Source organism: Microcebus murinus, chromosome X, assembly GCF_040939455.1.
Source record: "Microcebus murinus isolate Inina chromosome X, M.murinus_Inina_mat1.0, whole genome shotgun sequence".
Lineage (NCBI taxonomy): Eukaryota > Metazoa > Chordata > Mammalia > Primates > Cheirogaleidae > Microcebus > Microcebus murinus.
The window spans coordinates 46,937,416-46,965,197 of record NC_134136.1 but is presented as its reverse complement, the minus strand read 5'-3'; the positions used below and the strand labels follow the sequence as shown (position 1 = coordinate 46,965,197).

At 44.2% G+C, this 27,782-nt stretch overlaps 2 non-coding genes and 1 pseudogene across 2 annotated transcripts; 1 reads left to right on the top strand and 2 right to left on the bottom strand.

The window, feature by feature from the left end:
* Window positions 1-1,143: 1,143 nt before the first annotated feature.
* On the bottom strand, window positions 1,144-1,253 carry LOC142866066 (U6 spliceosomal RNA). The gene has a single exon (XR_012916135.1). It is a non-coding gene; the product is annotated as a U6 spliceosomal RNA (small nuclear RNA).
* Window positions 1,254-22,838: 21,585 nt separating this feature from the next.
* On the bottom strand, window positions 22,839-22,948 carry LOC142866080 (U6 spliceosomal RNA). The gene has a single exon (XR_012916148.1). It is a non-coding gene; the product is annotated as a U6 spliceosomal RNA (small nuclear RNA).
* Window positions 22,949-24,563: 1,615 nt separating this feature from the next.
* On the top strand, window positions 24,564-26,595 carry LOC105857306 (rab5 GDP/GTP exchange factor pseudogene; annotated as a pseudogene).
* The last annotated feature ends 1,187 nt before the right edge of the window (window positions 26,596-27,782 follow it).

Sequence of the window (27,782 nt, the reverse complement as noted above, 5' to 3'; positions counted from 1 at the left end):
GTGGATAAAGGACCTTGCTCATGCTCAAGATGTTACTAAAAGCTTGGCACTTGTCCTCAAGGCTGTATCAGAAAAACGAGCATGAGTGGCTTGAGAAGGAAAGAGTTTATTACTTTGTCATCAAAGGGGGAAAAATGGTAGAGCTTCTCTTCAAAAATCCAAATTTTCCCCAACATAAGCAGAAATATTGAGCCATTAAAGGGAGGACCCCTCAGTTCTAGGCTATTGTGGTAACTATTCTAATCATCCCATGTCTGCCAAAGACAAACCCTGTGATCTCTGCCAGCCCCACCTGCGAGACTGATGCCAGGGGTTCGATGGCTGATTCCCCAGACCCCTCTCAACCACATGCCTGAGGCAGGGATGCAAGCGTCAGTTCTGAAGAAGAATGGGGGAAGTTTTAAAAAAAACAGAAATCGGCCGGGCGCGGTGGCTCACGCCTGTAATCCTAGCTCTCTGGGAGGCCGAGACGGGCGGATTGCTCAAGGTCAGGAGTTTGAAACCAGCCTGAGCAAGAGCGAGACCTCGTCTCTACTATAAATAGAAAGAAATTAACTGGCCAACTAATATATATAGAAAAAAAAATTAGCCGGGCATGGTGGCGCATGCCTGTAGTCCCAGCTACTCGGGAGGCTGAGGCAGGAGGATCGCTTGAGCCCAGGAGTTTGAGGTTGCTGTGAGCTAGGCTGACACCACGGCACTCTAGCCTGGACAACAAGTGAGACTCTGTCTCAAAAAAAAAAAAAAACAGAAATCATCCTTTTGCCTTTATTTAAAAATCAGGAAAATCCCTCAGATCCAAGGCTGGTCTAGAAATCCTGGCCTCAAGCCATCCTCCCACCTCAGGTCCCAGAGTTCTAGCATTATAGGAGTGAGAACCCCATCCGGCCAGCGTGGGAAACCCTTACTCATAGCTCATCAACTGACACAATGGCCACCACCTTTCTGAAGACCCTTGTTGCTGGAAGATATACCCATATTTTCTCCTCTATATTGAAAATAACTCAAAAAACAAAAAGCAGCAACAAAAGTCAACCCGAATCACATATTTCCTTGTCTCTGCCTAGACAATAACTTTCCTGGAGGGAAATGACTGTAACAGAACAGTCAACATTTTCTTCTTTTTTATCTATTTTTATATTCATTTTTTTTAAAGGCTGCACGGATTTGCGCCTCCTCCTTGCACAGGGGCCATGCTAATCTTCTCTGTATTCTTCCTATTTTAGTACATGTGCTGCTCAAGCTAACTGCACTTTTATTTTCTAAGTGGAAGCTGCATGTAGGAAGCCGGTGAGTCGCAAGGGGGCAGCAGAGCGCTCCTCGTCACACCGAAGCTTTCAGCACTGGGAACACGCGTCACGCCGGCCGGGCGCGGTGGCTCACGCCTGTCGTCCTAGCTTTCTGGGAGGCCGAGATGGGTGGATAGCTGCTGCTTCAGGGGTTCGACACCAGCGCCTGAACACTGCCTGAGCACAGCCAGACCCCGTCTCTAAATCTAAAAAAAAAAGTAAAAAAGGCAAAAAAAATACACAAAACACAAAACAGCCGGGCGCTCTGGCAAGCGCCTGTAGTCCCAGCTACCTGGGAGGCTGAGGCAGAAGGATCGCTCACAGCCCAGGACCTGGAGCTTGTGGTGACCCGCCCTCACTGCACTCTGCCCAGGACGCCGAGTGACACTCTGTCTCCACAAAAAAAAATGAGAAACTGCAATTGCAAAGATTAAGTGCTTGCAAATCCCCCTACCCCTTCCCCTCTTTTCAATACAAAAAAAAATTCTTTTCAATCACTCTTCTCTTTGCACTTCATCATTACTCCCACCTACAAAACTCTTCCTCATACCAAATACTTTCACACACCACAACTCACACTCACAACCACGCACAAAACACACACTCTCTGCATTACACCCCTTACCTCACAACACGCCCACACCCTCCTCACCCTCACCTCACCCCTCATGCACTGCCCTGCACTTGCACCACCCTACACACACACCCATGCTCAACACGCACTTAACACGCGCTCCTCACTACTCTGCTCCTTCTTTACACCCTATGCCCACACTGCACTTCACACCCTGCTTTACACTCACACACACGTGCTCACCCACCCTCTTCCTTATGGCTCGCTACCACTCCGTGCTACACACATACCACACTTTATTCACACACTCACCTGTTCACCACCACTTGTCTTCTTTACACACCTTTCCCATTGTGAATTCTGCTGCTATAAACATTACAGTGCAAGTGTCTTTGTCATAAACTGCCTCCTTGTCCTTTTTGTAAATACCCAGTAGTGGGATTGCTGGATCAAATGGGAGATCTACTTTTAGTTCTTTCAGGTATGTCCATGCTACTTTGCATACAGGCTGCACTAGATTGCAGAGCCACAGCAGAGTATGACTGTTCCTTTCTCTCCACATCCACACCAGCTTCTCCTGATGTGGGACTTTGGGGTAAAAGCCATTCTCACTGCAGTTAGGTGATATCTCATTATACTAGAATCAGTCTTAAGCCATGTGACAGTAAAGGACCAGCCACCAGATTTACAAACAACTGGCCATCACCCACTCCAATGGCAATATTTCAAACACAAGTAATATCTTAAATCCACCTCAGGCAGTTAGTCTATGTTCCTTGGGCCAGTTTCTAGGGACCTGACCCCCAATTTCCACATAAGCTAGGGATACTTGCTTCCCACTATCACTTCCTCACATGGTTGTTGTGATAAGTAAGTGTGGTAACTAAGGTAAAGCTAAAATGCCTGGCATACGCTAAGTGTTTCTTTGGAAAACATCACTATTCCCATAGAAAGAACCAAGGAAACTGTTACGGAACACAGATTATGTTCTCAGCACTCTGAATCCCTAAAGCAACCTAGTGAGGAAGGATAAGAGGTTAAATGAGAGGTTGAATGACAGCTGAGGGGTTGAATGACATGCCTAAAGCCACACATTCAGCCACAAGAATAGCAGCTCACACTGAGCAGGTACTTGCCCTGAGCCAGGCACTCACTGCTCTGAGCATTTGCATGGCATATGTGCCTCTCACAAAGCTCCTAAGCAGTGGGTATCATCATTATGCCTGTTTGACAGAAAAGGAAACTGAGGCACAAGGAATCGAGGCCACAGTCAGAATGTGGAGTATGAATGTGGAGCTGGGGTGGGAGCTGAGGCAGTCTAGCCCTGGAGCCTGAGTTCTGAGGGCCACGCCACCCGGCAGAGGTGGAGTCTCACCTGAGGTCAAGCTGAGACAGAGCCCAGGCTCTTCCCACCACCCTACGCAGCTTCCAAGCTAGTGTCACCGAGAGCTCCGCACTTGTCCTCCAGGCCACATCAGAAGAATGGAGGCAGGCCTTTGAAGAGAAGGAAAGAGGAGTTTATTAATTAGCAAACAAAACAGGAGGATGGACAATGTTATCTGAAATGTCATTGTCCTAACAGTAAGCAGAAATACAAAGGTTTTAAAGGGACACAGTCAGCTTCAGGCAACTGCTGTTCCACTGCAGCTGATGACTCTGAGGGTCCCATCTGTACCTGAGACACTCCCGTGAGCCCTGTCTAACTGGGAGGCGCAGCTGGGCCTCTAGGACCTTCCACTGCCAGGTCTGAGCCTTGGTCAGGTAACAGTCCTGTGGATCCATGCCCTATAGCACAAAGGACAAAGGACATCCCCCCCCCACAGACACACACAGTCTGGCCCTAGGCAGGGATAAGGTCTTAGTTCTCCAAAAGGATTGGGGGATGTTTCAAAGAGACAGAAAACACTTTTGCCACATTTTCAGGCACGTCCTCTTCCAGCAAGGCCTGCTCAAGACTCTCATGGAAATCCAAACAACACCCCCACCTCGACCGCACTACAGCCCCCTCCACCCACTGCCGTGTGTCCCTCTTCCCCATCCCAACTGCACTTCTTAGGTGGCCTCTAGTCACTGCCTCCATTTCTTCCCCTCTCACTCCCTCCTCCACCCTCTGCAGTCTGGCTTCTGCCTCCTCCCCTCCCCGGAAACACCAGTCAGCAAGTCACTAGTTGCTTCCACGTCACTGAACCCACAGGATGTTCTCCGGGGCTCTCCTGAAAATCTGGAATTATCCGATATTGACACTGACGACATCTTCGGCTTCTGTGACAGATCCCACCTCGGGTCCCTCCCACCTCTCTGACTGCGGCTCTGTCTTCTTTGCAGCCTCAATATTCTCTCCCAGGACACTAAATGCACAGGGGCCCCAAGTCTTGGTCCTGGGCCTTCCTGTCTCCCCCTCTCTGTCCTCCTCCCTCTTCTCTGTCGTCTTCCCAGCTTCCATGTCACCTACGTGCCACTGACCCCCAAAGTCACATCCAGAGGCCAAATGTGCCTCTGACTGCAGACCCGTGTACCCGGCTGCCTCTGTGACATCTCAGCCTGAGCGTGTCAGAGCCCTCTCCACCCCACATGCACAGAACCAGCCCGTGATCGCTCCCGCCAGACCCCTGGCCCTTCCGGCACCCAGATCTCCACCCTCTTCCCTCTCCCCCCACTTAACTCCCCACCACGCTCTGTGCCTGTGGATCTTCTTCAGGTCTCCACACTCTGTCCTCTTCCCTCCGTCCGCAGGGTCACCGTTGTCCTCATCCTTCTCACTGACATTTCACATGGTCCCTGAACTGGTTTCCCTGCTGAAAATACTTCAGTGCTTTCCCTCCATGTTCAAATAAAGGTCACAATTCCTGGCCTGGCCTCTGAGGCCCTGTGTGCTGTGGCTCTGTTCCTTCTCCAGCCTTGTCATTCTCGGCTCCCCTTTGCTCTCAGGACTGACTGGCATCTTTCCACTGGCATGATTTTCCTTTCTCATACATGCCCTGCTCCCTCCTACCCCAGGACCTTTGCACATACTGTCCCCTGTTTTTTTAAAAAAGAAAATAATTAATTTTTAGAATTTTTTTCTGTAGAGATGAGGTCTCATTATATTTCCCAGTTTGGTCATAGACACCTGCCTCAAGGGATCTTCCCACCTTGGCCTCCCAAAGTGCAGGGTTACAGGTATGAGCCACCTTACAGGCCCGTCACCTGACTTGTGCAACAGGTCGTAGCCCCCTAACACCTATTCGTCCTTTGAATGTCAGCCCCATGGCCACCGCCTAAGAAAGGGCCCAAGGGTTCCCCCTATTATGTGCTCTCGCCCACTGTATACCTCAGCTCGGAGCCAGCCCGTTGCCCTCGTACCTGATTGCATCAGCCACCTCCTTGGGGTTCAATGGGGACACTCATCCCAGTGGAGATTCAAGCCAGAGTCACCTCACAGACAGTCCTGGGGAGCAGGGAGGTGTCATGTGTCTTCTAGAGGCCTCATTGTCTACCAGAGGAAATGGACACTCTCCATGCCTGGGGCAGAGAACAGGCCCTGAGTCTCCTTTGCCCCTGTGGTAGTTAGTGCAGTGTCGGTGAAATATTTTCAATGAGACAAATACTGAGAAATGCATTTTTCATTATACAGTATACAAAACACTCATGCGCAGTACACAATCATACACACACACATAACAGTGCCATGATTTGGCACTGTTTTGTTAAGACCTACCTGACCATAACAGGAGACTTACAATGCAGAGGCTGCTTTGGAAAGTAGCAAGTTGGTCATCAATAGAGATGTTCAAGCAGAGGGTGGGCTATTCTGGGGGGCTACATGGAGGAATTACTGCATGCAAAAGAAGGTCGGAGTGCATCACTGCTAAGGGCTTTTCCAGGCTTTGGTGTTGAAGAGTCTACACTGAAGTTCTACAAAGTCCTGTTACTGCAATGAACTGTCCATGCTCCATCTCTGCATTCGATCCTACCCAAAGACCTTGCTCCAGCAGTTGTCCCCTGCCGGGGTGTGAATATGTCTCCCCAAAACTCATATGTTGAACAGAGGTGGGTTTTTTTGGAAGTGATGAAGTCGTGAGGGGAAAGCCCCCATCAAAGGGATTAGTGACCTTGTAAAAGAGGTCGAATGAAGCACCCTAGCCCCTTGGCTCCTCCTACCATGTGAGGACACAGAGCAGGCACCATCTATGAGGACCACGCCCTCTTCACACACCCACTCTGCTGGTGCATTCATCTTGAACTTCCCAACCTCCAGAACCACTAGCAATACATTTCTGTGGTTTGTAAATCACCCCACCACCGGTAGTTTGTTATAGCAGCTCCAATGGACGAAGACATCCCCTCTCTCCTATATCATCAATTTTTCCCTCTCAACTGAATCATCTCTACTAGGACACAAATATGCTGTTTATTCTTCAATTGAAGAAAAAGAAAAATGGTTTCCTTTCACTCCTCTGTCAGGTCTCTCCTTCCCTTTTTGTAAACTGTTCAAAAGAGTTATGTGCACTTGCTGCCTCCTGTCTTCCTCCTCCAACTCTCTCTTTTACATACTCCTACCAAAGCTTTTGCCCCACCACTCCACCAAAGTTCTACTTTAGATCGTCAACGACTGGTCGAGTACGGTGGCTCTCGCCTGTAATCCTAGCACTCTGGGAGGCCAAGGCGGGTGGATTGCTCAAGGTCAGGTGTTTGAAACCAGCCTGAGCAAGAGCGAGACCCCGTCTCTACTATAAATAGAAAGAAATTAATTGGCCAACTAATATATATGTAAAAAATTAGCCGGGCATGGTGGCGCATGCCTGTAGCCCCAGGTACTCGGGAGGCTGAGGCAGTAGGATTGCTTGAGCCCAAGAGTTTGAGGTTGCTATGAGCTAGGCTGATGCCACGGCACTCACTCTAGCCTGGGCAACAAAGCAAGACTGTGTCTCAAAAAAAAAAAAAAAATGGTCAACGACTTACATGCTTTAAGTTGACCCAATGATCGATTGTCTGCATCCTCCTCTGCCTTGTCTCATCTGCATAATGGATAAAGTTAGGCTCTCCCTGCTCCTCCAGGACACCACACCCCCTGGCTTTCCTCCTCGCTCACAGGTTCCCCGTCTCCTTGGTGGGCTCCTCCTCATCTCCTGACTTCTAAATGGTGGGGTGCCCCAGGGCTGTGTCCTCAGACCTCCTTTCCTCCCCAGTGTTTCCCGCTGGTCTCATCCTGACCCAGGGCTTTACATAAACGCGGCACGTGGTTCTTGCCTCTCCGTCCTGGACAAGTCCCACGTCCCGATCTCCAGTCAGGACCTCCGTCCTCAACTGCAGACTTGTATAGCCAATGGCCCCCATGACCTCACCACCTGCACAGCCAGGTCATGCTGAACAGGCGCAACGCCAACTCCCTGACGTTGAAACCTGAGCCTCCAACAACCTCGCTCATTTCAGAAAGGGTGATTGCATTCCTGCAATAATGTAGCCAAAACCTCAGGTCCATCTCACACCCTACATCCAAGTCCTCAGTCAATCCTGTCAGCTCCCCCTTCAATGTGTCCCCTGAGGCCACCTGCTTCACTACTCTCACTCAATCTGATGCCAAAGCCAGACAAGGGTACCAAAAGAAAAGAAAATTGCAGGCCAATATCCTAGATGAACATAGATGCAAAACCCCTCAACAAAATACTAGCAAACTGGATTCAACAGCATATTAAAAGGATCATATACCATAATGAAGTAGGATTTGTCCCTGAGATGCAAATAGTTCAACACACACAAATCAATAAATGTTATTAATATATATCATGTTAAAAGAATAATATAGTCATTTGAATAGATGCATAAAAAGCATTTAACAAAATTCAACATCCTTACATGATAAAAACTCTCAATAATAATAGAAGTAACATACTGTCAGGGCATTCTACCAAAACCAGCCTGTATCACTTATCCTGCTCCTAAATTGATCAACTACTAATACTCACAGCTGATGAGGTGATTTTGGGTCATACTACTGATTGGTTGACTACCATGTAAATGAAGTAACTTTTGGGACATACTTCTTTTTTTTTTTTTTGAGACAGAGTCTCACTTTGTTGCCCAGGCTAGAGGGTGTGGATGGCGTCAGCCTAGCTCACAGCAACCTCAAACTCCTGGGTTCAAGCAATCCTACTGCCTCAGCCTCCTGAGTACCTGGAACTACAGACAGGCGCCACCATGCCCGGCTAATTTTATATATATATATTAGTTGGCCAATTAATTCCTTTCTATTTATAGTAGAGACAGGTCTGGCTCTTGCTCAGGCTGGTTTTGAACTCCTAACCTTGAGCAATCCGCCCACCTTGGCCTCCCAAAAAGCTAAGATTACAGGCGTGAGCCACCTCGCCTGGCCTGGGACATACTTCTGATTGGCTGACTACTATGTAAATGAAGTGACTTTTGTGAAAACTTGCCATTGGCTAACTGTAACCCACAAAAAGGTATAAAACTAAAAGAAAACGAAAAAGGGGCACTCAGAGTTTGGTGGCAGATATGTCTCTCTGAGCCTGCCGGCAAAATAAAGCTGACTCTCCAACTCTCCGTGTGCCACTCGGATTTTTCTTTGGCCAAGAGCTGTTCACACCTGCTGGAACAATACCTCAACAAAATAAAGGCCATACATGACAAGCCCACAGCTAACAGCATATTTAATGGTGAAATGTTGAAAGCTTTCCCTCCAGGGTGAGAAACAAGAGAAGGATATCCACACTCACCACCTCTATTCAACATGGTACTGGAAGTCCTACCTAGAAAAATTAGGCAAGAAAAAGAAATAAAAGGCATCCAAATCAGAAAGGAAAAAGTACAATTGTCTCTGTTTGGAGATGACATGATCTTATATATAGAAAACTCTTGACACTCCACCAAAAAACTGTTAAAAGTAGTAGACAAAATTCAATGAGGCTGCAGGATACAAGATTAACATACAAATATCAGTTGCATTGTTAGGTAGATAGCAAGGGATTTCAGGTCTGCTAAGGACAAAAGTGAGTGCTCTTGCTTTGATACAATTGCCCCACCTGGGAAGAAGTTCCTGATCTTGGTCCTGCCTCACCCTAATCTCCTGAGGACTGCCATACCTGAGGAGGAGGGAATACTCTATGAATCTGCCAATCAACTTAGTGTACCAGCTGCAAAAGAATGCCAAAGACTCTCTAGCCCACGGGCCAAGCAGCATAGATAGGTACCATACAGTCCAGAAATTGACCTAGAACAACCCGCACACAGAGTAATGCAACTCCCAACTGTCCAATCAAAGTGGTTCCATGGTGACATCTAAGCCACTAGGTAGGTTCCAATCTGGGCACTATAAAACAAGACGCAAACCATAACCAAGTCTCTTTTTGTGCCCTTCCTTTGGCTCTCCCTTTTGCTGCAACACTAGTTCCGGTCGTCATATGCAGCGTATGTATTATGCTCTGTAAACCTGTATCTTGTTCTTTCCCTATAATCCTACCTTTCTCTCCTCAATAAACCTCATTTTCATGCTCGCCTTACTTTGGTGCTTCTGGTCATTCTTCAGCCATGAGCACATCAAGAACCAACATTTTCACACTATAACCTGACAGCATTTCTCTACAATAACAAAGAGCCACTCAAATAGGAAATTAAGAAAACAATCCCATTTACAACAGCATAAAAAAATAAAACACTTAGGAATAAATTCAACAAAGGAGGTGAAAGATTGTTACATTGAAAATTATAAAATATTGATGGAAATTGAGAAAGATACAAATAAATGGAAACTGTAAATGGGAGAGAAACCAAACTCTGTAATATAATTTAAAGAGGTTTATTCTGAGCCAAATTTGAGGACCATGGCCCAGAGCCATGGCCAAGAAGCCTTGAACAAGTAGACTCGCTGTGGTTGGGTTACGGTTTGGTTTTATACATTTCAGGGAGACAGGAATTACCGGTAAAGCCATAAATCAACACATGGAAGACATACATTGGTTTGGGGGGGGGGGAGTCTTAAGAATTTATTTTAGTTCAGAAAAGATTACTCCTGTTCCTGTATTGCAAGAATTAATATTGTAAAAATGTCCATAACTCCCAAAATGGTGTATACATTCAATCAAATCCCTATTAAAATTCCACATCAACAGAAAAAATAATCCTAAAATGCATATGGATTCATAAAAGACCCTAAATAGTCCAAGCTATCTTGAGAACAAATATGAAAGCTAGAGGCATCACTTCATGATGTCAAACTATATTACAAAGCTATATAATCAAAACAGTATGTCACTGACATAAAATCAGAAACATAGACCAATATAATAGAATAGAAAGCCCAGAAACAAATCCATGCTTATATGGCCAACTACTCTTTGACAAAGACACCAAGAATATACAATTAGGAAAGGGAAGTTTCCTTAATGAATGATGTTGGGAAAACTGGATATCTATGTGCAAAAGAATGAAACTGGATTCTCTTCTTATACCATGCACAAATGTAACTCAAAATAGATTAAATATTGAAATGTAAGACCTGAATCCATTAAACTTCTAGAAAAAACACAGGAAAAGCTTCCAAGATATGGGTCTTGCCGATGTTTTTTTCAGGTATGACACCAAAAACACAAGCAACAAAAGCAAAAGTAAACAAGTGAGACCATGTCAAACTAAACTTTCTTCATAGAAAAAGACACAATCAGTGAAAATGAAAAGACAACCCACAGATGGGAGAATGTATTTGCAAATCATACATCAGATGAGTGGTTGATATTCAAAATATATAAGTAACTCTCACAACTCAATAGCACAAAAACACAATTAAAAAAAAATAGGCAACAGACCTTAATAGATATTTCTCCAAAGAAGACATAAAAAATGACCACCAGGTATATGAAAATGTGCTCAACTCATTAATCATCTGGAAAATGCAAGTAAAAACCATAGTGAGATATCACCTCTCCCCTGTTAGGATGGCCATTATCAAAGTGTCGTAAGTGTTGGCGATGATACACTTATGTCAAAAGGGAACCTTTATATGTTGTTTGTGGGCATGTATTTGTACAGCTGTTATGTAGAACAGTATTCAGATCCCTCAAAAAAAAATACACACTAGAACTACTATATAATCCAGCAATATCACTTCTGGGTATATACCCTAAAGAATTTAAATCGTGATGTGAAAAAGATAGCTACATTCCCATGTTCATCGCAGCATTATTCATAATAGCCAAGGAATGGAAGCAATGTATGTGTCAGTCAACAGATTTATGAATAAATAAAATGTGGTGTACACAGACAATGGAACATTATTATTCAGCCTTAAAACAGAAGAAAATCCTGCCATTTGTGACAACCTGGCTGAATCTGGGGGACATTATGCTATGTGAACTAAGCCAGACACAGAAAGGAACATACTGTGTGGTCTGTCTTATATGTGTAATCTAAAAACATTGAATTGATAGGAATAGGGAGTAGAAGGGTAGATACCAGAGGTGGGGAGGGGGTTGGAGGAAATGGGGAAATGTCGGTAAAGGGGTACAATCGTGCAGTTATTATGAATAAGTTCTGGAGACCTAATGTACAGCATGGTGACTATAGTTAATAATACAGGGTGTCCCAAAAGTCACCATTCATAGGGAAAATGGGAAATTGTAGCTAAATGCATCTTTATTTATAAAATATTCATTACAAAATTTTTCCTTTGTATGGAGACTTTTAGGACACCCCATAATGTATTTTATTCTTGAAATTTGCTAAGATAGCAGTTCTTAAGTATTTTCAACACACACACAAAAGGTAATTATGTGAGGTGATGGTTATGTTATCTTGACTGTGGTAATCATTTTACAATGTGTATGTCAAAACATTAGTATGCGCATCTTGAATATATATATAATTTTTGTTCATTATGCTTCAATAAAGCTGAAAAAAATCATTATAACAACAAAAAATCAACATGCTTTATTTAACAGCTAATAACTTGGTTTACACCTCTGAAATATTGAGTTCTGTGGTAGCTGGTCCTCCCTTTTTATTCAGATATGGGTGTTGGAGGTGACTGTGAGGAAATTATACACCTCTTCAGACCTCAGAACAAATATCCATTTACTGTCAATCAACCTTAAAAAGCAGTAGGAGGGATCTGATGTTGATATGTAGGCAGAACTGTAGCCAATTTGAACCCAGATCTGGGCTGTCCCTATCCTCACCTGAGGCTTGTCTGAGGCCATTTACCACTTTTGCTAGAGTCTCTTGGAATGGCAAGGTCCTGCAAATGTCCCCAGAAACACCACCCATTTTCAGGGAGGGAAGTTGAGGCCACCTAAGGAGAGGAAGGTGCTTGACCAACCAAGGATAACAGACAGCCTGTGCCACCACATGTGCCCGTGCCCCACAGGCTGTCCATTCATGACTAGGGCTGCAGCTTTCTGAACAGTCTTCTTCATCCTTCTGAATAGAATTTGGGTGCCTGTCTCATTAAGCCTTAATTTTCTTATTTGTGAAATAGAGATAATTCTACCACCCTCCCAAGGCTAGTGACAGACTGTGACTCGCTCAGTCGTGGAGGACTGTCCTATAGACCTGGACATGCAGGCTCCTGCCGACCTGGGCCCATCATGACATAGAAGCCTGCCCACCTACGCACCTGCCATCCGAGCTCTCCTGGCTGTCTGGGATTCCAGGCTATGTCTGAGGACCTGTCTCTCACCCGACTGGAAGCAGTGCCAGGGTTATTCCTAGGCTTGATGTCTTCTTACCCTTCAGGACTTTGGTTCCTCCAGAGTCCTTTCTTCCTTTCGTGATGTCCCCTCCCTGCCCCAATACAAATCCCGCAGGGGAAGACAGACAGAGCCATTCTCTGTTAACTGAAACCTCAAGGTGTTCCTCAGCCCTGTCACAGCTTCAAATTGCTCTGGTCTGTGAAATGGGAAGGACAGCTCCCCTGATGGCGGTGGACAAGGTTTGGAGGGAAACCTGTGGCTGCTTGCAGGTGAATTCAGAACCTGGTGTGTTATGACCCTCAGCACAATCAGTAGCACAGATGCCTGGGGAATTGGCATGTTGGGGGCTCATTTCCCCAACACCATTACCCACTTCTCCCATCTCTGTTTATAATTAGGAGCACATAATATGCTGTCAACAAATGGTTGTTGAATGAATAAATTGGCAGTGCCTGGAGTAGAAGGAACAAGCATTGTGGGCTAGAGTCTGAGAGTCCTGAGTCTTGCTATCCCGCTCTATAAAGTAGGTGTAGTACCTTTATTCAAGGAGATGGTGAGGAACTGGCCTGAGGATCTCCTCTTCCCTCAGGGCTTAGGTGGGGCATCACTGACTCCAGTAAACGCTCCTCATCAGCCCCACTAAGTGCCCTAGTGGCCTAGGAGACCTGGTGGATGAGCCTTGGGGTATGTATGTGCTTGGCTTGGTGTGCTTTCCTCAGATCGGATAATTGTATAAACATAAGATGCTTTTTGATTTCCCCTTAAAATATTCTTGACTTTAGCTTCTACTTAACAGAAAAGTGAAGTTTGTCATCATAAAAATATTTCCTAGCGGACAAAGTCCAGACGGTTCCATTCCAAAATGATGACTGAGGGAAACATGTCAGCCTCATGGGGATTTGTCTCGTTTTTATTATCTTTTTAATTAAAGGTGATTTAATTGAGCTTGTAGCTCCAGTGAGCTGGATATTTGGGGAGAAAAGAATTTCCATCAAAATGTTGTCTTTGTTAGGTGTCCTTTTTCAAGCTTGATGCTTTGGGTATTAGAAATAAAACAGAAAATCTGGCTTGGCCCTGTATGAAATTGATATGTTCATGTTGATTACTCACATCCAGAAGGACAGGGAGCTCACTAACTGTCTCACGGAGCTAAACAGCTGTGCCCGTTCCTCAGCGCTGCCTTGAGCTGCCTGCCTCAGGCCATCATCACTGAGACGGTCAGGATGCCTGGCACTGCGCCCAGTACACCCCACAGTGTACCTTTTCCCTTGGGGACCTGAGTGGGGCCCACGGCCACAGGTTTGATGATTGTAACCATAGCAGCTATTGAGTGTTTTGCTGTTGCCAAGCTCTGTTTGGAGCCCTCCACATGGATCATCTCAGCTAATCCTCCCAGCCACCCGAAAGGAAGGCAATAGCCTTCTTCTCCTTCTTCAGATGAGTAAGAAGGCACAGTGAGGTGAGGGCACATGCCTGGGGCCCCACCCTGGTCAGTGATGGAGCCAGGACTCCCTTGTCAGGACTCATCCTCTAACCCCTGGACTGGGCTGTGATCTTATCTGGCCATTGCTGAGAGATGGAAATGGGGACACAGCCCTGAAAGCCAAAGCAATGACTTGTTTTTACAGGCCGCTTGTCTTGAATAGGGGTTTGAGTTTTATCTTCAGTGTAATGGGGAGTTACAGAGGGATGAATTTATTAATTAAGTTGTTATAACTTTTTATCTTGAAATAATTTAACACAAAAAAAGTGTAAAATAGTTCAGAGTTCCTGTGTACTTTTCACTCCATTTTCCCCATGATAACACCTTATTTAACCATACCATATTACCAAAACCAGGAAATCAACACTGACACAATACTATTAACTCAGAGTTTCTCAATCTCAGTGCTACTAACATTTTAGAACCAGATAATTCTTGGTTTGTTTTTTTTTTTTTCTTGCAGTTGTCCTGTGCATTGTAAGATGACTGGCAGCACTCCACCCACAACCCATTAGATACCAGTAGCAACCTCCCACCTGATTTGTGGAGACCAAAAGTGTCTCCAGATATTGCCAAATAAACCCTGTGAAGTGAAATCCTCCCAGGTTGAGAACTACTATGTTAACTCAAATTCAAAACTTATATGGACTTATTTTAGAGGGTTTTTTGGTTTTTTTGGTCAAAATCTCAATGAAATTTTATCAAAGGTGTATGTTCTTGTAACCATTACCACAACTGGTATACAGAACTGCACCTTCATCACTAAGAAACTCCCTGAAATTATTGCTTCATTGTCACACCCCCAATCCATTGCAATCACTGGTCTTTTTCCATATCCATAATTATGTCACCTCAAGAATGTTACTTGAATGGAACCATACAAACTATAACCACTTGAGACTGGATTTTTTTTTCACTCAGCAGAAGGCCATTGAGATCCATCCAAATAATTGCTGTATCAATGTTTATTCCTTTTTAATGGTGAGTAGTCCTTATGGTATGGTTGCACCACTGTTTCTTTAACTATTCAGGTATTGAAGGGCATCTGGTTTTTCTCCCCCACCCAAGTTTTTGGCTATTATGAATAAAGCTGCTGGGAACATGTGTGTACAGATGTATAGAACAATTTGTGAACATCAGTTTAGGTTGTGAATCCTTTTTTTTTTTTTTTTGGCCTATGAACATCCAATTGTTCCAGCACAATTTCGTCAAAAGACTACTTCTTCTCCATTGAATTGTTTTTGCACCTTTGTCGAAATCAGTGGTCATACTTGTGTAAATTTAATTCTGGACTCTCTATTACAGTCCATTGATGTATGTGTCTCCTCTCTGCATTGTTCTGATTACTCTAGTGTATAAATCTTAAAAGTGTTAGAGTGATTCCTCCTACTTTATTCTACTTTTAAAAAACTGTTCTGCCCATTCTAATTCCTTTTGTCTTTTCACAAAAATACTTTAGTATCAGTGTGTTTATATCTACAAAGCATCCTTCTGAGATTTTAATAGGGATTGTGTTAAACGTATAGATCAATTTGGGGAAGATCAACACTTTCTTATTTTAACCTTCCCATACACAAACAAAATATGTCTCTTATTGGAGTGTTTTGAGCAGCGGAGTAACATCTTATCTGTGTTTTCTGAAAATCATGTTGGCTACTTTGTGGGGAAAAGATTAAGGAAGGTGGCATGAGAAGAGGCAGGCAGTAGGCTATGTAAGAGAGAATGATGGCTCAGGACAAGTGATACAGGTGGAGGGAAGAAGTTGACTTTAGGGTTATTATTGAGGTGGAAGCACTAGGAAATGATGATGGACTCAATTTGGGGCCTGAGGGAGAGGGAAGTGTGAAGGACAGTTCCTGCTATTCTGGCTTGAGTCAAAAGATGCCACCACTTAATGAGAGGAATATAGGAAGGACCAAGCTTTGGAGAAAGAGGATATATTTGGTCGTGGGTGTTGTGAACTTGGAGTGCCAGTGGACCTTCCAGATATCTACTATGTCTTATATACTGTTGGATACAGAGTCTGAAGCTAAGGAGAAGATGAGCATTCCATATATTGATATATATAGTCACTCTTGCTCTTTCTATCATTTGGGTTAAAATGAGATAACCTTAGCACTGAAAGGTTGAAGTTTAGGCCGGGCGCGGTGGCTCACGCCTGTAATCCTAGCACTCTGGGAGGCCGAGGCAAGCGGATTGCTCATGGTCAGGAGTTCGAAACCAGCCTGAGCAAGAGTGAGACCCCGTCTCTACTATAAATAGAAAGAAAATTAATTGGCCAACTAATATATATATATAAAAAATTAGCCGGGCATAGTGGCGCATGCCTGTAGTCCCAGCTACTTGGGAGGATGAGGCAGCAGGATTGCTTGAACCCAGGAGTTTGAGGTTGCTGTGAGCCAGGCTGACACCACGGCACTCACTCTAGCCTGGGCAACAAAGTGAGACTCTGTCTCAAAAAAAAAAAAAAAAAGAAAAAGAAAGGTTGAAGTTTAAATCCCTGGGCCCTAATAATTTGCAAAGGTGAAGTATCCTCATAGTTGAGAATGTGAGGGGGAAATGGGCTTTATTGTCTTCTTTCTCAAGAATTGGGAAGTTGAAATCCTTTTAGATTTCTCCCAACCCTGCTTGTTCTTTGTCCTAGTCCAGTCTGATTCAAGAATCTTGGCTTTAGCAGGCAAAGGGCTTTGACTACATCCAAATACAGATGTGCTCCCCAGCAGGAAAGCCCAGCATTCAGACTGGAACTTCACCATCAGCTTCACTGGGACTCCAGCTTGCCAAGTGTAGGTCTTGGGACCTGCAAGGCTCCATAATCACATGAGCCAATTCCCCTATAATAAATCCCTTTGTATCTATCTGTCTGTCTTAGTCCGTTTGTATACTTGAGACTGGATAATTAGTAAAGAAAAAAGATTTATTTGGCTCACGATTCTGCTGGCTGGAAGATTGGGCATCTGGTGAAATCCTTGGGCTGCTTCATGGCAGAAGGTGCAGGGATGCTGGTGTGTGCAGAGATCACATGGCAAGAGAGGAAAGAAGAGAGATGGGAGGTGTTAGTCTCTTTTTTACAACTAATTCTAATAGGGTCTAATAAAGAGAGAACTCACTCATTACTATGAGGATGGCACCAAGCCATTTATGAGGGATCTGTCCCCATTGACCCAAGCACCCCTGTTTATGCTCCATCTCCAACCCTGGGGATCAAATTTCATTATGAGGTTTGGGGGCACAAACATCCAAACTATAGCACTATCGTCTGAGAGAGAGAGAGAGAGAGAGAGAGAGAGAGAGAGAGAGAGAGAGAGAGAGAGACATCAATCTACATCCTATTAGTTCTTTTTCTTTGGAGAACTCTAATACACCCAGTCAGCCACTGACTCCGTGGCCACTAAGCCGGACACCAGACTCACTCTGGTCGCGAAGATAGGGCGTGCTCTCGCGAGCTGGGAAGGTCTCCTTTGCGCGGGCTCCAAGAACCCGCCCCCGCGCGACCGCCCAAAGCAGAGGAAACCTTGGCAACAGGTCTAGTACGTGGAAAAAGCCCTTCCCTTGCCTGGGATTGGCTGTGGGCAGGGATGAGTGTAACCGTGTAAACAATCCTGAAGGGAAACCAGTTTCCTGCCTTTATCCAGTTCTGTATGAGGCTCCCCAAGTATAAGCTGGACAGGAGAGCATTTCCCTTCTCAGCCTCGCATTTGGAACCCTGAAAGGAAGACGATGGGTCACAGGATGCACTCACTGAGCAGATGTATCAACAAAATAATCAATTCTGCTTGACTTTGGAGTGCACTCTGGGTGTGTGTGTGTGTGTGTGTGTGTGTGTGTGTATGTATGTATCACATTACATAATATACAGGTAGTCAAAAGATATGGGTATCTATCCAAAGGAAAAAAAGACATCCGCACTTGATAGTTTATAACAGCACAATTCACAATGGCAAAGATGTGGAAACAACTCAAGTGCCCATCAACACATGAGTGGATTAATAAAATGTGGTATATGTATATCATAGAGTACTACTCAGCCATAAAAAAATGACAAACTACCCATTGTATTATCCTGGATGGAGATGCAACTCGTTCTTCTAAGTGAAGTATCACAAGAATAGAAAAACAAATGCCATATGTACTCAAAATTAATTTAGTACTAATTGGTCAACACTAACGTGCACATATGGGAAATAACATTCACAGGGTATTTATTGGGCAGGTAGGAGGGGGGAGAGGATGGGTAAATCGACACGTAATGAGGATGGTGCGCGCTGGGCATGCTTGTCGGGTGGTGCAAAGGCAATTTATGTAACCAAAGCATTTGTACCCCTGTAATTCTCTGAAATAAAAAAAATAAAATTAAAAAGAAAAAATAAAGAATATGTGCTGGTCAACTGGGTGTATTAGTCAGGGTTGTTCAAAGAAACAGAACAAACTGGATGTAGATATCATTATCTATGTATTTATATATATATTTCCATCTATATTTAGATGGCTAGAAAATAGACAGTTGATAGATACAAAGATATGAAGAGATTCACTATAAGGGAATTGGTTCACATGATTACGGAGGCTGGGATAAGTCTTGGGTAATAGTAATGCCCCAGCACACTATATAGTTATTGGAATATTAAACAACAACCCTTTAAGGCAGTTTCTATTATTATTCCCATTTGAAATATAAGAAAACTTGCCAAGCGACAGACCCAGGAGAACTGATGGTGAAGTTGTAGTCCCAATGCCAGAGAAAGCCAGTGTCCCAGCTCCCAGGCAGCCAGGCAGGAGGAGTCTCTTCTTACTTGTGGGAGGGTAAGCCCTCTTGTTCCTATTCAGCCCTTCAACTGATTGGATGAGGCCTACCCACAGTGCACAGGGCAATCTGCTTTACATGGTTGACCAACTGAAATGTTAATCTCATCCAAAATCACCTTCCCAGACACACCCAGAGTAATGTGTGACCAAATTCCTGGGAATCCTGTGGCCCAGTCAAATTGATACATAAAATTAACCATCATACTAGGTTTACCTGCTCAAAATGGAATGTCTGACTTTAGACAGAATTTCAGCATTTACAGCCATCAGCCGTGCAGAACATTGGCAGAAAGGAGGAAAGAAGATGGGTTAGAAGGGGAAAGAAGTGAAAAATAAGGGAGGAAGATAAAGGTGGGCAGAACGGTGGAAAGGGTGGAGAGGGAATGAATAAGAGAGAATAAAATTGACAGAAGAGTAGGGTAGAAGGAATGTAAATCAAGACCTAGGGTGCAAAGACCTGAAGAGAGAGGTGCCAACTTTACCTTAATCCTTTTTCCCTCACCCTGTGTAGCCCACCACTTCCTAGAGGCCTCCCAGGCCAATTGTCCTGAATTCAGGAACCAAGCTAACAGAGGAGAGACCTGCAGGCATCTCCAATTTCTCTCTAGTGAGCACAGTATCCCTGATACACAGTCACCTCCCCAGTTCTCCTAGGAGGGCAAAGTGAGGTGCCTGCCTTTCCTTTTGCCTGGAGGTCTCTCCAGCTCAATGTAGCCTAGGTAAATGCAGGGACGCAGGGCAGGTAAAGTCCTGCATGTGTGTCTCCCTGAGAACACGGACACACGTCTTCATTGATGGAGGCTTGGTCTGGAATGGTGGCGATGAGTCTTGGACAACGCATCTTTGTGCAGGGCACCGTGCTTTCAAAAGTGGAGACAGGCTTGGCTGGGAGAGGAGGTAAAGTGTTGGCTCACACAAATTTAAACTCATGCTGGATCGGAAGGGGACTTGCTCACCCTCTGGGAAGTATCTCAGGCACCTCCTTTCCTTGAAATAATTTTGCCTGCGAGTAATCTCTCTTTGACCACCTGGACATCTCTATCCTCTGGGCAATTAAGAATCCCACTCACACCTGCCATGGGAGGTCATAGCCAAGTATCTGTTACTCCACAGCAGGCGTCCTCAAACTATGGCCCACGGGCCACATGCGGGTGTTTTTGCCCATTTGTTTTTTAACTTCAAAATAAGATATGTGCAGTGTGCATAGGAATTTGTTCATAGTTCTTTGAAAACTATAGTCTGGCCCTCCAACGGTCTGAGGGACAGTGCACTGGCCCCCTGTTTAAAAAGTTTGAGGACCCCTGCTCTACAGATTTGTAGGAGAGGTCTGGCTTCACTTGCCCCCAAAATCTTGAATCAAAGGAATCCAGAGCTCTCTCTCCCACTTTGGATTTCAGCTGCTGTGGAGCTGTGTTCTCAGCTCCCATTCCATGAGAAGCACAGTCCCCTACCCGCCATCACCTCATTTCATCTTCCTATCAGCCCTGGGAAGTGAGTGTTAGGATCACCATTGTACACATGAGGTTCAGACAGCTGCCTGAAGTCACAGCGCCAGCATGTGGCGGAGTTGGAATTTGAATCCCTTCAATCTGTGTTCAGTGTGTGTTCCTACCCAGCCAGGCCGCCTCCCACACCTCTCCCGCCCCACCCCAAGCCCCTGCCTCACCACTCCATCTTGTGATCTGCCTCAGACTCAAACCCAGAGCTGTCTGACTTCAGTGCCTTTGCTTTCACTTAGTTATTCCCAAGATCTGAAGTCAGGGCCTCTTTTGTGTGGTTGGCCATGAACGGATGCGCTTTCTGTGTCCAGGTTCTTGATTTTTGTCCTGTCTTCCAGCAGCAAGCACAGCACTTCTTCCTGGACAAATAGGCAATGTAGCAAAATACTTTCCTCTCTTCTTTTCCATTGAGACCAATTGTCTTTTTTTTTTATTTCAGCGTATTGTTGGGGTACAAGTGTTAGGGTTATGTATATTATACCTTCCCCCCTCCCCCTTTGAGACAGAGCCTCAAGCGTGACCATCCCCCAAATGTTGCACATCTCACTCATTGTGTTTCTATATACCCATCTCCTCCTCCCCGACCACCTGCCTGACACCCCATAAATGCTATTCCTATATGTCCACTGAGGTGTTGATCCGTTAATACCAATTTGCTGGTGAGTACATGTGGTGCTTGTTTTTCCATTCTTGAGATACTTCACTTCACTTGGTAGAATGGGTTCCAGCTGTATCCAGGAAAATACAAGAGGTGCTATATCACCATTGTTTCTTAAAGCTGAATAGTACTCCATGGTATACATATACTACATTTTATTAATCCACTCATGAATTGATGGGCACTTGGGTTGTTTCCACAACTTTACAATTGTGAATTGTGCTGCTATATACATTTGAGTGCAGGTGTCTTTTTCATAAAGTAGCTTTTGATCTTTTGGGTAGATGCCCAGTAGTGGAATTGCTGGATCAAATGGTAGATCTACTTGTATCGCTTTAATGTATCTCCATATTGATTTCCACAGGGGTTGAACTAGTTTGCAGTCCCACCAGGAGTGTAGGAGTGTTCCTCTCTCTTTGCATCCACGCCAACATTTATCATTTGGGGACTTTTGATAAAGGCCATTCTCACTGGAGTTAAGTCATATCTCATTGTGGTTTTGATTTACATTTCCCTGATGATTAGAGATGCTGAACATTTTTTCATATGTTTGTTGGCCATTATTCTGTCTTCTTTTGAGAAGTTTCTCTTCATGTCCTTTGCCCATTTTTTGATAGGGTTGTTTCATTTATTTCTTGATGATTTTCCTGAGTTCTAAATAGATTCTAGTTATCAGCCCTTTATCAGATGTGTAGCTTGCAAAAATTTTCTCCCATTCTGTGGGTTGTCTGTTTGCTCTCTTGACAGTTTCTTTGGCTATGCAGAAGCTTTTTCATTTGATCAGGTCCCATTTGTTTACTTTTGTTGCTGTTGTGATTGCCTTTGGGGTCTTCTTCATAAATTCTTTGCCTAGACCAATGTCTAGAAGAGTATTTCCAACATTTTCCTCTAGAATTCTAATAGTTTCACACTTAAGGTTCAAGTCTGTTACCCCGCGTGAGTTGATTTTTGTCAGAGGTGAAAGGTGTGGGTCTTGTATCAGTCTTCTACATGTGGCTATCCAGTTTTCCCAGCACCATTTATTGAATAAGGATTCTTTTCCACAGTGGATGTTTTTGTCTGCTTTGTCGAAGATTATTTGGCTATATGAGGATGGTTTTATATCTGGGTTCTCTGTTCTGTTCCACTGGTTAATGTCCCTGTTCTTGTGCCAGTCCCAAGCTCTTTTAATGACTATAGCCTTGTAGTATAGTTTGAAGTCTGGTAAATTGATACCTCCTATTTTTTTTTTTTCATTGCCTAGGATTGATTTTGCTATATGGAGTCTTCTCTGGTTCCATATGAAGCGTAAACTTATTTTTTCTATATCTGTGAAAAATGATGATGGTATTTTGATAGGGATTGCATTGACTCTATAGGTCATTTTGTGTAGTATAGACATTTTAACAATGTTGATTCTGCACACCCATGAGCATGGTATATTCTTCCAACTGGGGGATGTTTTAAAAAGACAGAAAACACCTTGTTGCCTTTTGTTTATCAGTCATTCTCTCTGATCCAAGGCTGGTCTAGAAATCCTGGCCTCAATCGATCCTCCCACCTTGGGTCCCAGAGTTCTAGCATTACAGGAGTTCTAGCATTACAGGAGTGAGGCTAGCCTGGAAAACACTTACTCATCACTTAACACCTGACCCAATGGCCACCACCATCTAAAGACCCTTGTTGCTGCAAGATATACCCATATCCATATTCTTCTCTATATTAAAAATACCCAAAAAACAAAAAGCAGCAACAACAGTCAACCCAAATCACATATTTCCTTGTCTCTGCCTAGACAACAACTTTCCTGGAGGGAAATGACTGTAACAGAACAGTCAACGTTTTCTTCTTTTTTATCTATTTTTATATTCATTTTTTTAAAAGGCTGCACGGATTTGCGCCTCCTCCTTGCACAGGGGCGATGCTAATCTTCTATGTATTCTTCCTATTTTAGTACATGTGCTGCCCAAGCTAATTGCACTTTTATTTTCTAAGTGGAAGCTGCATGTAGGAAGCCGGTGAGTTGCAAGGGGGCAGCAGAGCGCTCCTCGTCACACCGAAGCTTTCAGCACTGGGAACACGCGTCACGCCGGCCGGGCGCGGTGGCTCACGCCTGTCGTCCTAGCTTTCTGGGAGGCCGAGGCGGGCGGATAGCTGCTGCTTCAGGGGTTCGACACCAGCCTGAACACTGCCTGAGCACAGTCAGACCCCGTCTCTAAATCTAAAAAAAAAAGTAAAAAAGGCAAAAAAAATACACAAAACACAAAACAGCCGGGCGCTCTGGCAAGCGCCTGTAGTCCCAGCTACCTGGGAGGCTGAGGCAGAAGGATCGCTCACAGCCCAGGACCTGGAGCTTGTGGTGACCCGCCCTCACTGCACTCTGCCCAGGACGCCGAGTGACACTCTGTCTCCACAAAAAAAAATGAGAAACTGCAATCGCAAAGATGAAGTGCTTGCAAATCCCCCTACCCCTTCCCCTCTTTTCAATACCAAAAAAAAAAAATTCTTTTCAATCACTCTTCTCTTTGCACTTCATCATTACTCCCACCTACAAAACTCTTCCTCATATCAAATACTTTCACACACCACAACTCACACTCACAACCACGCACAAAACACACACTCTCTGCATTACACCCCTAACCTCACAACACGCCCACACCCTCCTCACCCTCACCTCACCCCTCATGCACTGCCCTGCACTTGCACCACCCTACACACACACCCATGCTCAACACGCACTTAACACGCGCTCCTCACTGCTCTGCTCCTTCTTTACACCCTATGCCCACACTGCACTTCACACCCTGCTTTACACTCACACACACGTGCTCACCCACCCTCTTCCTTATGGCTCGCTACCACTCCGTGCTACACACATACCACACTTTATTCACACACTCCCCTACTCACGGCCACTTGCCTTCTTGACACATCTTTCCCATTGTCAATTCTGCTGCTTTATAAAGTGAAAGTATCTATGTCATAAAATGATTTTTTGTCCTTTGTGTAAATACCCAGGAGTGGGATTGCTGGATCAAATGGAAGATCTACTTTTAGTTCTTTCAGGTATCTTCATAGTACTTTCCATGCACGCTGCACTAGATTGCAGTGCCACAAGCAGAGTATGAGTGTTCCTTTCTCTCCCCGTCCACGCCAGCCTCTCTTGTTTCGGGACTTTTGGATGAAAGCTATTCTCACTGCAGTTGGATGATAGCTCATTGTACAAGAATCAGTCTCAAGCCATGTGACAATGAAGGAACAGTCCCCAGATTTACAAACAACTGGCCATGACCCACTCCAATGGCAATATTTGAAAAAGAAATAAGACATTAAATCTCGGCTCAGACATTTAGTCTGTGCCCCTTGGGCCACTTGCAATCTATCTGACCCCCAATTTCCTCATAAGCTAGGGAGACTTGCTTCCCTCTATCACCTCCTCACATGGTTGTTGTGATAACTAAGTGTGGTAATTAAGGTCAAAGCTAAAATGCCTGGCACATGCTAAGTGTTTCCTTGGAAAACATCACTATTACCCTAGAAAGAACCAAGCAAACTGTGTGGTCAGGATTTTGAATCCTTAAAGCAACCTAGTGAGACCTACTCGAGCGACGCGGGGAGGTCGGCGGTCCTAAGGCCGGTGGAGCCGCAGGCGAGCAGGAAGAAGATGAGCCTAAAGTCTGAACGCCGAGGAATTCATGTGGATCAATCGGAGCTCCTATGCAAGAAAGGATGTGGTTACTACGGCAACCCTGCTTGGCAGGGTTTCTGCTCCAAGTGCTGGAGGGAGGAGAACCACAAAGCCAGGCAGAAGCAGATTCAAGAGGATTGGGAACTGGCAGAGCGGCTTCAGCAGGAGGAGGAGGAAGCCTTTGCCAGCAGTCAGAGCAACCAAGGGGCCCAATCCCTCACATTTTCCAAGTTTGAAGAAAAGAAAACCAATGAGAAGACCCGCAAGGTTACCACAGTGAAGAAGTTCTTCAGTGCTTCCTCCAGGGCTGGATCAAAGAAGGCAGAAATTCATGAAGCAAAAGCTCCCAGTCCTTCCATAAACCGGCAAACCAGCATTGAAACGGATAGAGTGTCTAAGGAGTTCATAGAATTTCTCAAGACCTTCCACAAGACAGGCCAAGAAATCTATAAACAGACCAAGCTGTTTTTGGAAGCAATGCATTACAAAAGGGAGTTAAGCATCGAGGAACAGTCAGAATGTACTCAGGATTTTTACCAGAATGTGGCTGAAAGAATGCAGGCTCGTGGAAAAGTGCCTCCAGAATGAGTTGAGAAGATAATGGATCAGATCGAAAAGTACATCATGACTCGTCTCTATAAATACGTGTTCTGTCCAGAAACTACTGACGATGAGAAGAAAGATCTTGCCATTCAAAAGAGGATCAGAGCCCTGTACTGGGTTACACCTCAGATGCTCTGTGTCCCTGTTAATGAAGAAATTCCAGAAGTATCTGATATGGTGGTGAAAGCAATTACAGATATCATTGAAATGGATTCGAAGCGTGTGCCTCGAGATAAGTTGGCCTGCATCACCAAGTGCAGCAAGCACATCTTCAATGCCATCAAGATCACCAAGAACGAGCCAGCTTCAGCAGATGACTTCCTGCCCACCCTCATCTACATTGTTCTGAAGGGCAACCCGCCACGCCTTCAGTCCAACATCCAGTACATCACCCGCTTCTGCAACCCGAGCCGCCTGATGACGGGCGAGGATGGCTACTATTTCACCAATCTGTGGTGCGCTGTGGCCTTCATTGAGAAATTAGATGCCCAGTCTTTGAATTTAAGTCAGGAGGATTTTGACCGCTACATGTCTGGCCAGACCTCCCCGAGGAAGCAAGAATCTGAGAGTTGGTCCCCTGATGCTTGCTTAGGTGTTAAGCAAATGTACAAGAACTTGGATCTCCTGTCTCAGTTGAATGAGCGACAGGAAAGGATCATGAATGAAGCCAAGAAACTTGAACAAGACCTAATAGATTGGACAGATGGAATTGCAAAAGAAGTTCAAGACATTGTTGAGAAGTATCCACTTGAAATTAAGCCTCCAAATCAACCACTAGCAGCTATTGACTCTGAAAATGTTGAAAATGATAAACTTCCTCCACCATTGCAACCTCAGGTTTATGCAGGATGATAAAAATTTACATGGATAGTATTTATTTGAGCCTAAATTGTAGGTAGCCCTTACTACAGTCCACTGATTGGGATCTAGAACATAACTTAATTGCTTACAGATATCAGATCATTTTTAAAGGTACAGTTTGGGAGGATTGTTTTGTTATTCCTGGCAGGGGAAGCTTAGTTAATAATAAAATACTATTTATTTGAGTTACTGAAATACATTCATTTAAGGCTTGTGTGAAAATTTGTTTAAATCTTTTTTTCCTCCATGATTTTCCTATGTGCTTCCTCTGTGGCATTGACTATGGTTTGGTTTTGGATAAATAATTGCTTTTTAAAGGATAAAACGAATGAATGCTACAAAGTGTATGTTTAAGGGAATTCAATGGTACCACTGTTCCACAGTTTGAATTAATTTTATAATTGTAAAGATAGAGGATATATTGATAAGTAAATATGTAAAATTGTAAATATGTAAAAAAAAAGGAATGTGTCTGCTGTGCATGGCATTTTATTTTATTTAGTTTAAAATGAAGTATATTGAATGTTTGCCTTTAGCACCATTTTGTTTTCCCCATTAAATGAATCTAAAGTGTTTAGACATACTGCCCTTAAAATGTGGGCTCCATTATTAACAATATATTAGCCCTAACTTTGAGGTCCTATATAGTCAGAGACTGCAACACAGTAAAGGTTCAGAATAATTTTTAGGCCACTTAAAATCGTTGTTCAATAAAGTCAGTGGAAGACTTTGAAGCCATGCTTCTAGCATCTCTTTCCTGCATTGATTCAGGGAGTCTTTGTGGAGTTCTTTGATGAGAAGAAGCTGGCCCTGGGTCTGGGACGGAAGACAGGAATGAAGGGGACTCTGATGGTGACAGTTGATGGGGAATCCCTCAGAGCTGTAACATGACTGCAGGACATGCCATGCAGCCTCCATCGTGTACTTTTGACTGTGCGGACAGCCCAGACGCATGTTATATAAACCTCTTTCAGGGCTTTTCAATCTTGGTACTATTGACCTTAGTGGCCTGAGAATTTTTTTGTTGTGGGGACTGCCCCGTGCATTGTTGGATGTTTAGCAGCGCTCCTGCTCTTTATACCCACTAGATGCCAGTAGCACCCCTCACGGCTGTGAAAAATGATCTCCAGACATTGCCAAATGTCTCCTGGGGGCAAAATCACCCCCAGTTAAGAACCACTGATGTCTTTTGCAAGATAGGGAGTTATCCTTCTAGTGGTTAATATGATGTAACCAAAGAATATTGCATTAAATGCACAGTATAATGTTAACTTATGAGTAAAATATCTCATTTAGCGAGACTCTATGGCTACCTGCCTTGTAGAACCTTTTCTAATCCTAATGGATCCTCACAACCTAAATATACCATTGATGATGATTCTTCCAATCAGTGACTTCTACAGATTATGCAAGTGTACTCATGAAATTGTGAGTGATTCCCCAGGGCACCATTTGTGAACAGTGTCACTTCACACAAGCAGTTGAGAAAGGTTCTCTTATTTTTCCAGTAATCTTTTATTTAAATTTACGTATAAAATCTATCAAGCTCAACACATCTAATATCATAAAGCACTGAAGACACAAAGCAGTTAACCGAGTCAGCTGGTCACCAGGCTCACATGGAAGGTAATGAGTTACTATCAGATGCCAGCAAGAATCT